This window comes from Aptenodytes forsteri, unplaced genomic scaffold (genome assembly GCF_000699145.1).
Source record: "Aptenodytes forsteri isolate BGI_AS27 unplaced genomic scaffold, ASM69914v1 Scaffold112, whole genome shotgun sequence".
Taxonomy (NCBI): Eukaryota; Metazoa; Chordata; class Aves; order Sphenisciformes; family Spheniscidae; genus Aptenodytes; species Aptenodytes forsteri.
Window position 1 is genome coordinate 767419 of NW_008794883.1, and position 9074 is coordinate 776492.

At 40.6% G+C, this 9074-nt stretch overlaps 1 protein-coding gene across 3 annotated transcripts in view; it reads right to left on the minus strand.

Annotated features, from left to right (window-relative positions):
• Positions 1-8784, minus strand: part of ZNF532 (zinc finger protein 532) — a 49038-nt gene extending 40254 nt beyond the window's left edge. The window contains exons 1-3 of one of the 3 annotated variants that reach the window (XM_009274727.2): positions 8712-8784; positions 7525-7680; positions 6937-7046 (exon numbers count right to left, since the gene is read on the minus strand). The gene's annotated coding sequence lies outside the window, so the exon portion shown is untranslated. Of the gene's footprint in view, positions 1-1049; positions 1112-6936; positions 7047-7490; positions 7681-8711 lie in introns of those variants that run through there. The other 2 variants (XM_009274728.2, XM_009274729.2) reach the window with 2 other exon arrangements.
• Between the last annotated feature and the right edge of the window lie 290 nt (positions 8785-9074).

Here is a 9074-nt window from a genome sequence, read left to right on the forward strand (position 1 = left end):
TGTGAGGAAGGCTCAAATATGCAATGACATATTTGAGTAAATAGGTGCTTCTGAGGGATTAATAAAGGCAGTTTTGTTTTACTACATGGAATTTTTGTCACTCCTCCTCAAGCCCTGTATCTATACCTGTTCCAGGTGGAGGGACTCTAGCCATATGAGGAAAAACAGACAAACCTACCCTTTCATGTACTCTGCCAAGGTGGGGGGGGAGCAGACAAACACACAGAAGAAAACATTTTTTTCTCACTTTCTAAATATGATTTATCTTTTAGCTTGGGCTTTAGGACAGCTGCAGACGGGGCACATATTCTCCACAAGACCAAGCTGCCTATAAATTGCTGCTGAAATTAAAAAGTACTTTTTGGTGCAAAGCTAAGCAATTGCAAAACTCAAACCAGACTCGTTTGGGGGAAGTTCAACAGCCTAATGAAGACAAGAATCATCAGGCAGCTCCCAGACAGGTCATATCTCCAAACTGCTCAAAACTCTGATTTTTGTCTGTCAGGTACAAGAACAACTTCAAGCTTTCCAGGCCTAGCAATGACAAATAATCCTCCTCCCTTTCCAATACTTTTCCAATTAATATTCTCTATGCATGAAGGCTTCTAACTATCGTTTCTGGATCACAAGCATGGTGTCACATGCTCAATTTTTATTCTTTTATTTCACCATTAACCTTTGAAGAACTGACCAACTCTTCCTCCTTGACACTCACCTTCCTGCTAATCCAAATCTTCATTGGTCAACCACAAGTCTGGTGACTCTATGCAATTGCTTTAACTGTCTGTACTAGCCCTGTCTTTTCTACCGTATTAAATTTAAATTCCTACCCTTGGCCTTCAAATCCCACATAATTGTCTATACTTACAATATGTAACTCCATGCTTTTGTTCAAACAACTACTCAACTTAAGCTTCCCTCAGCAGCAAGTCTGTTTATTATTTAAGGAAACAGGAAAAAACCCAACTTTAATTTTCATCTACCTATGGAATTCATGTTCTTGTGACTACATCCTTTTACGTTCCCTAAACTCTTCCTACAGTTTTTACCTCCATTTGTACTATGTACAGTTGTGGACTGTTCACTCTTTAGGGCAGAGACCTTTTCTTTTGTATGTTCTTCAAAGAAAATCAGAGTTCTTTTCAGTACTGTGAAAACAAGAGACACCACTTTTCAGTGTCTAGCACATGGTAATGTCTTGATTCTGGAAGCATACTTCTGGTATAACCATATATAATAACTATTCTGTTATAGTTAGACTGGTATAAATTCTCAGTTAGACACACCATTCCAGAACAAAATTCTGATAATCTGGTATAATTACTCCACTTCTAAACATGAGTAATGATGCCTAAATAACATCATGCTCATTCTGGAACAAAATGCCTACACAGGGAGTAATACGAGCCTAACCACCATAAAAGCTTTTTTTTTTTTTTTTTTTTAATTTCTGTGTTATGCCAAGAAATTTCATCTGGTAGAGAAGTCTTAAGTGATTCAATCAGAATTACAGAATTACAGTAATATATATCCTAACATTAGGCAAACATGCCAGCCTAATACACAGATTGTGAGCAGTTCATTAGTTATTAAACATATATTAGCAATTATGACTGACTAACACTTCCGATTATTTACTTTGAAAGCTAAGTATCTGAAAGAAAGACAAAAGCAATATGCTAATTCAACCACCAAACCTTCTTCAGGAAATGAGAACCACATCTCAAATCACAACTTGGTGTGGTTTTAAATACTCAGCAGGCAAGTAGGATATGCAAGAGGCCACTTTAACCACAATCAGCAATGCCTATCATATTCACATAAAATACAGGTTGCTTTTCGCTTATCAAAGGTCCCATGACTTGTTACTGTTGCAAAACTCAGACAGATTCCTGCTTCCAGAAATATATCTTCCATAACAGGCAGCACTTTGATTTCTTAGGATAAAGGTCTCATTTACCATCCATAGTATCAATAAGGTCATGCCAGTCCTTATATAAACATCTTTATGAAGTATGGGGTGTTTTACAGTTAAAATTTATACCAAGCAATCTCATATTTCAACATTATACACCGTTATCTATCTGCATTAAAAAAAAAAAAAAGGATAATCCAATTTGTCTCCATGCGCGAGCCTCAATGAGTAAGAGAAATCTGTATTTGCACTTCTGGTTTTCTAAGAGAACATTCTACCAATTTTCTTCCTCCTTCCGCCCCCTCAAAAAAGCTTTGGAGGGTAAGTATTAGCCCAGTATTTCAAGTATTAAAATTTTAAGGGTTTTTTTACTCAATGCAGTAACCTTGCTGTTGATGGTTTCAGAAGAATTTCAACATTTATTCTTTACTAACCCAAAAAAGTTTTCAACAGGCATTTCACAGAATCTCAGGATAGCTGAGGTTGAAAGGGACCTCTGGAACTCCAGCTTCTCTGCTCAAAGCAGGGACAGCTATAGCAGGACCCTCAGGACGTTGCCCAGTCAGGTTTTGAGTATTTCCAAAGATGGAGACCCCAAAACCTCTCAAGGCAACAGGTTCCAGCGTTTCATCACCCTCACAGTAAAAAGTATTTAAACCATTAATTAGCATTCAGACCTACTCACATTCACTTGCCTTACCACCCACTTATAACGATATCTAAATGCATTTTTAGAGTGCACCATCAAATGGAAGCAAGCTATGGAAGCTTATCAAATCACTGCCCATATGCTGCTGATCCAGAGCACAATCCCAGCTCACACCATGGTCAGGCAGAACATTTTGGAATTGGGACAGGGTAAGAAGCTACACAAAGCTCAGCTAGTGGTTGTGATTTACAATGCTGTCTCTGCGGCCTGTTTCCACAGCAGACGGTACCGGTTCACATTTGACTTTAATCTACTTTCACGTGAGCTGTACAATTAAGATGCTATAAACAAATCTGGATGCCGTAAGGAGGAAAAAAAACTTGAATGCCAGCCTTTCCCAACTATTAATCCAAAATATTGTTCAGTATTACACACAAAAGACAATATTGTTTTAGAATAACTGCTAAACTATTTACAAAACAATAAAAAATTAACTAACCCATTCCTCCATTCCACTTTTATTCATCTAGTTCTAGAATACCGCAGAAGCCTGTTAATTCACACACTGGCTGCAAAAGTTGTTTTAAACTAGCAAATGCTGAAAACAAACAAGCAATAAAACCACCAAAGTCAATGCATTACCAATGTATTCTGTTGATTTGAATAAAAGTGCAGTTTGGTTGTCATTGTTTACAATATTTTTAACTTTTCAATTCAGGAGTGTCTTCCATACAAATTTTGGAAGTTCAGAATCACATACACCAAGAATGAAAGTAATGGTAGCAAACTACATTTGGGATAGCAGAAAATGGAAATTATGGAAAAAATCACAAAGATATTGAATGGCACTTGCATGATGTTCATGGTGTATTGCTATAACCTGGCATAGAGACAGACCTACAGTGCATGTGCATGCACATTGTCTTTTCCTGGTAAACAAAATAATTTGGGAGTCCCCAGAGGCCAGGAGGATGATACTTATCTCCACGCACAGAATGCAGATGCAGTTGCAGCCAGACTAAAACTTGAGAATTTATGTTGCCTTGTTTGCTGTTAATTCATACAGGCAAAACTTTTTCCAATCGGTTTGCCCATGGATTCAGGTTTAGAGCCTTAGGAATACAAGATCTCTGCAGAGTAGTCTCTTATTCAGTCTTTAATGTGAGGTATGGCAAAGTGCTATTTGTGCTTTTCACTTAGCTGAGTTTTGCAATTATGGATTACCAAGCCACGTCAAACGCACAAGTGATATATCCCCAAAAGGAGCCCGAGTTGTTTTACAACTGTAAGCATGTTACCACTGTTTTCAAAACATATCCAACCCTATAACTGATTATAAAAGAGTGGGGAATTGTCTTTGTCCTCTTTTCTACTATATCCTGCATCTGATTATGGATCCTTCTTACCTGACCTGTTAAAAGATGAGCCCTTTTCCCCTGCAATAGGTATCATTAAGTAAAGACAGTTCTTGAGAATTTTTGTTTGTTTTCTTAAGCAAATTTCCACGGGGGTTTTTTGACAGCCAGAATAGAATTACTTGTAGTTTACGACTCCTTAGAAGCCTCATCTTGTAGTCTACCTCCTCCATTTTTTAACTTTCTTATTTTTTTGTAAAATGGGTATCTCAAGTTCTCTTTGGGTAAGAGAAAACAGGAAGGGAAATAGAAGGGGCATCTTCTGAAGTCCGTCCATTTCCTCTTCTCACACCAGCACTGAACTACCTCTAGCACAGTTTAAAGAGAACCACATGCAACTGGTTCAACATTCACTATTATCAGCCTTTGGCTGGCAAAAAGAACAGGGATATTTCAACACAAAAAAAGGTTTGGGGCCTAGCAACTTCCCGAATTTCTCCTAAAATGGAGATGAATTCATGAAAAGCAGGTAAATCCCCATACCATTATTTTTGCACTCTACTTAAAAATGAATTATAAAAAATGGTTTAGTTTTGCACTTCTATATGTAAAATGGGCTGGGACAGTAACACGTGACTAATTCAGATGTGCAACAATAATGAATACAATTTTGAGATTCCCAATTTAACGCAAATTCGAATCACATTCTAAATGGCACTTGCTTCCTGCCTATTTTCTTTAATGTACTTTTTTTTAAGTGGATGGCAATTCTTGCTCAAAAACAGCGTGAAGCAGCTGCAGACAATCTCAGTGAGAGCACTCCAAGTCAGGCAGGGCCCGCCTGTGCAACACTAGCAACAAACAGGCCCTAAAACATTAGGGTCAAGTTTTATTTTTTTTTAAACATACATTCCCAGCAATCTGTATGCATATTTATGTTTTAACACACGTTCATACTTCTAAGAAAACCAAAGTTAGTTAATTCATTCAAAAGAGGCTTGGAACTTGATAAATCATTACCCTTATTCTCGAGATCAAATACCTGAGACAAGCCTCAATGCAAAATGAGATCATGATTGCTGATACAGAGGACCAACCCTCCAGCATTAAGCAGCATTTTCTGCTGGAAAGCTGGCCTACGTGCAAAATCAAAATCTCCTGGTGAAGAGCATTTACAAATATTATTAGACTAAAAAAATAAAACTCACCAAGAACACTGCAGACTCCAGCATCTATTCAGGTTTCTCATCTTACAGTCTACAAAAATCCCTGCAAATTCAAAACCTCCTTTGCTAAAAATAAAAATTCATAGTACAGATCATGTTCAAAAATCCAAACAAAACAGATACATTGAATTTTGTGACAATTCAAGAACTTACAATTTTAAAACTGCTTACTATTCTGGTAGAAAGAAAAAAAATATCTAAAAGGTGCTCTCATGTAACACATGAATTTTAGCTGACACTTGGAAAAACATGCATCATCAGCAGCAATAGATACTATTCCTATCATGCAACAAGAATTCATGTTGGCAAGCATAATTTTGCTACAGATGTCTATAGTCAAATATAGAACCTCTGCATCCAAATTATGAAAAAATATGAACAGAAATCAGCACAGTGATCTGTTTTTGTTCCACCACACAAGCTATTTACTGCCCTATCAAATCTGAGAAACAACACATTGTAGCTGCATTAAAACCCACAAAAAACATAATTTCAGGCTAAACATTAGCATGCTATTTTCACTTTTCTACAATTAATATCTAAATACCTTACATAATCTACTGCAGTCAGAAATAAAAAGGTTCGCTTGTATTGTCACTCTTTGATGCAGGCACCCTGCCTATCACCAGCCACCATACAACTTACCCAATATCCACAACCTCTCAAGGCTTTTAAGACTGTCTACTTTATTCTGCTGAGCACAGAGGAAAAAACCCTCATTTCACACTAGAACAGAACATTTTCAATGTTTTGCCTCCATATTTATCTTGATTGTAGATTACCAAAGCAGCTAACACAGCCAGGAAAGGTCAGATTTTTTAAAAATCATACTGGTTAAGATTCTAGAGTTGCTGATTTCCTGTTATAGGAAGTAACAGTTCTAGCAAAAGAATCCCCAAGGCAAAATGTTTAGTGTTCCAATGTGCAAGCTCTAACAGCCTTTGTTCTTCCCTTTGCTATATTCATTACTGCTTTCTCTCTCCCCCTCTCCCTCTCTCTGAATCCTTCAGCTTTCACTGTAAGATACAAATGCCAGCTCAAATCTAAGTACACATTTATTTTTTAGATGAGAGAAAAAAAAAATCCTATCCATTATCCATCGCTTTGAGTTAAAAGTAGTCATCCCTCAGGAGCTGATGCACTGCCCATCCGGTTTCCTATTCTTATTTCATTACTGCACAATATTATAATTCATGCCACTAATAACCCACTGGAGCTCCATCAAACCTCTAAAATACATCTTTCCACTTGGCTGCTGCAAAGTCCTCCCTGGGTTACAACAGTTTAAGAAACACCATCCATACTATTTATATGGGGTTTTTTTCTATGTAGGCTATATTAAGTACATGTTTAACACTGAAGACCTTAATTCAGAAGTAAATATCGGGTTACTCAGATATGGCCAAACAAGCAACCTTTGAATAATCAGAAAGCAAATTCTGAATGTGTAACACTGTAATACAACACAGAAGTTCACTGCCATGTGGTCCACAATTTATAATTGTCACTCAGAGGCCTATTCCATATCACTACATTGTGAAAAAAATGTATATCTGGATAGAAGATATTTCAATGAAAATACTGCATTTAGCCAAGACATCAGCAAGTCTTTACAAATAATAGCTTTAATCCCATTAAAACTGGAGGACATTAACAGCATTTCTTTAGTAACACTTAAACAATTGTATCCTTGCTAATGTGCCAAGTGTGCAATCAGGAGCCAGATTTACTTTTCACATACATGTACCTTCATGCTATTGTTATATTCATACCCAAAACACCACATCTCACCTTGTGAACCTTGACCTTTGAAAGATTTTTTTAGCCAATGCTCAGTTACTGCCACAGATGCATTACCTCTGCAAATATGAAAGGGTTAAAGGCAGCCCCAATCAATAGGCCTACAAGGAGAAAAAAAAAAAAAAAAAGGGAAAACGAGTATGCCTTACAGCATCTTTGCAATGCTTTTATGCACAATTCTACAACAATATTGTTTCCTTTTGGCCTTACAGAAAGGCACAGCACCCCCCCCTTAACATCTCCTAAAGCAGAAAACCACAAGACAGCACCCTGTAAATAAAAGAGCATGCAAAGCAGCATTCCTCAGTCACAAGCATAACTACAATTACAAATCATTCAATCAATTTTATTTAGTTTAGTTTTAAAATAGACTGCATAACCAGTGTCCCACCCTTGCAAAGCAAAAATATTTTAATAAGGGTCATAAATCTCAGCTCTTGCCCATTCCTTAAGCATAAAAAGGCACGAAAAGCCAAAGTAATCTCAGTTACTACAAATATGTACATTTATATACAGAATCCTTTATGACTATATTAGCCACATACCAGTGCTGTGTGTCTAAAGTGTGCATTCACATACTGTTTTGGGATGGTATCTTTCTGCAAGCTCCTCTGCTTTTGGCTGCCATGAAGGGAGGAAGCTATCCCACTGTAGTAGCTCAGTGACTGCATTGTGTTCAGGAGCTGATCTGCCTCAAACCAGTTCCAGCCGGTTCTGGTCACCCTACATAAAAAGCTATGGCAACCCTCGCTCAGTTGCCAACAAGTCCCTGAAAATCGCAGGGGCTCTTTTTTCTGTGGTGGTGGGGACAGCTGCAGCCCTGTCCCCCTGCTCCCCTCGTGCCCGGCCCACGCAGCCCCCTTGCTCCCCAGTGCCGCCCCACACGCTCCCTTCCTCTCCTCCCCCACTTACCTCCCACAACCTGGCTGAAAGCTGTGAGTGTGTGCGTGCCTGTCTGTAGCTAACAAAGAGACCGCAATAAAAATCCTCATAGGATCTCTCTTGCAGCACCAGGCAGGCTCGGCCACAGCACTGGGAGACAGACTGCTAACCAAGGACTGCTCCCCCCTCTCTGCTCCCCACAGCACAAGGGGTGGCTGCTGATCAACGTCACATCTGCCCCCTCATGCCCACGGCCGTGGGGTGGCCGATCAAGGTCTTCTCCCATCCTCCCTCCCCACTCCTCGCTGCATCTGGGGCTGCTGGAATGGCATTTTCTCTTCTCTGCACAGCGTTACTACAAAGATTACCCACACACGCACCTCCCTCCCCTCAAGAAATCCATTTCCGCAGCAGCAGCGAGATGCCTGCAAAATAGTTCCTTTGCCCCCTCCTAGCAGCACCGAGTTGGCTGCTGAGCTGATTTTTTTTTTTGCTATTCAACTATCCTTGAGGCACTGAAAAGACGAAAGCTGCAGACCCATGCCTGACCAGCCCCCCCGCCTTCCCACACCCACAGCTGTGGGGGAGGCCAGGACACAGCTCTGCGCAGCCTGCTCAGTTCCCACCCCACAAAGATGGCTGCTGATTACAGCCGTTTGCTCGGTCCCACATCTCTCTCTGGGGCAATTCCTCATCAAGGTCATGATTCCCTACGGTCCCAAAGTCCCTCCAGAGGAGGGCTCTGCACCCACCTTTGCCCATGGCAGCTCTGCTCCTAGCCCGCTCCCCCTTTTTTCTCTGCCACCCAGGGCCTTCCTCCTGTGTGGCTGACAGTCACCCCAAATTGAGACATTATTCACCCGGCTCCTGTTTTGGCTACTCACCCTTGCACTGGTAAAACCAGTAACTACCTCCGCCTACGCGCCAAGCCCCATCCTCTCCGGGATCTGCCGTGAGATGGCTCTTCAGCAAGGCTTTCCTCCAAGCCAGCTGCCACGCTAGGCTACACCAACCAGCCCCTCTGCTCTCCGGGCTGCACCTGTAACTGTTAGCAGAGGTCTCGGGCACAACCCTTCAACCCCCCTTCCCTTGCGGAGAGAGCTGAGATCTGGCACTTTCTCCACATCCCTCATCCCCACCCCATTCTGGGGAAAACGACCATGTTCTTCCGCTGCCTCAGCCCCGTATTCTCTGCACAGGCGGCTCCAGCCGGCCCTCCCTCAGCCCCTCGGCCCGGGCGGGCTGCT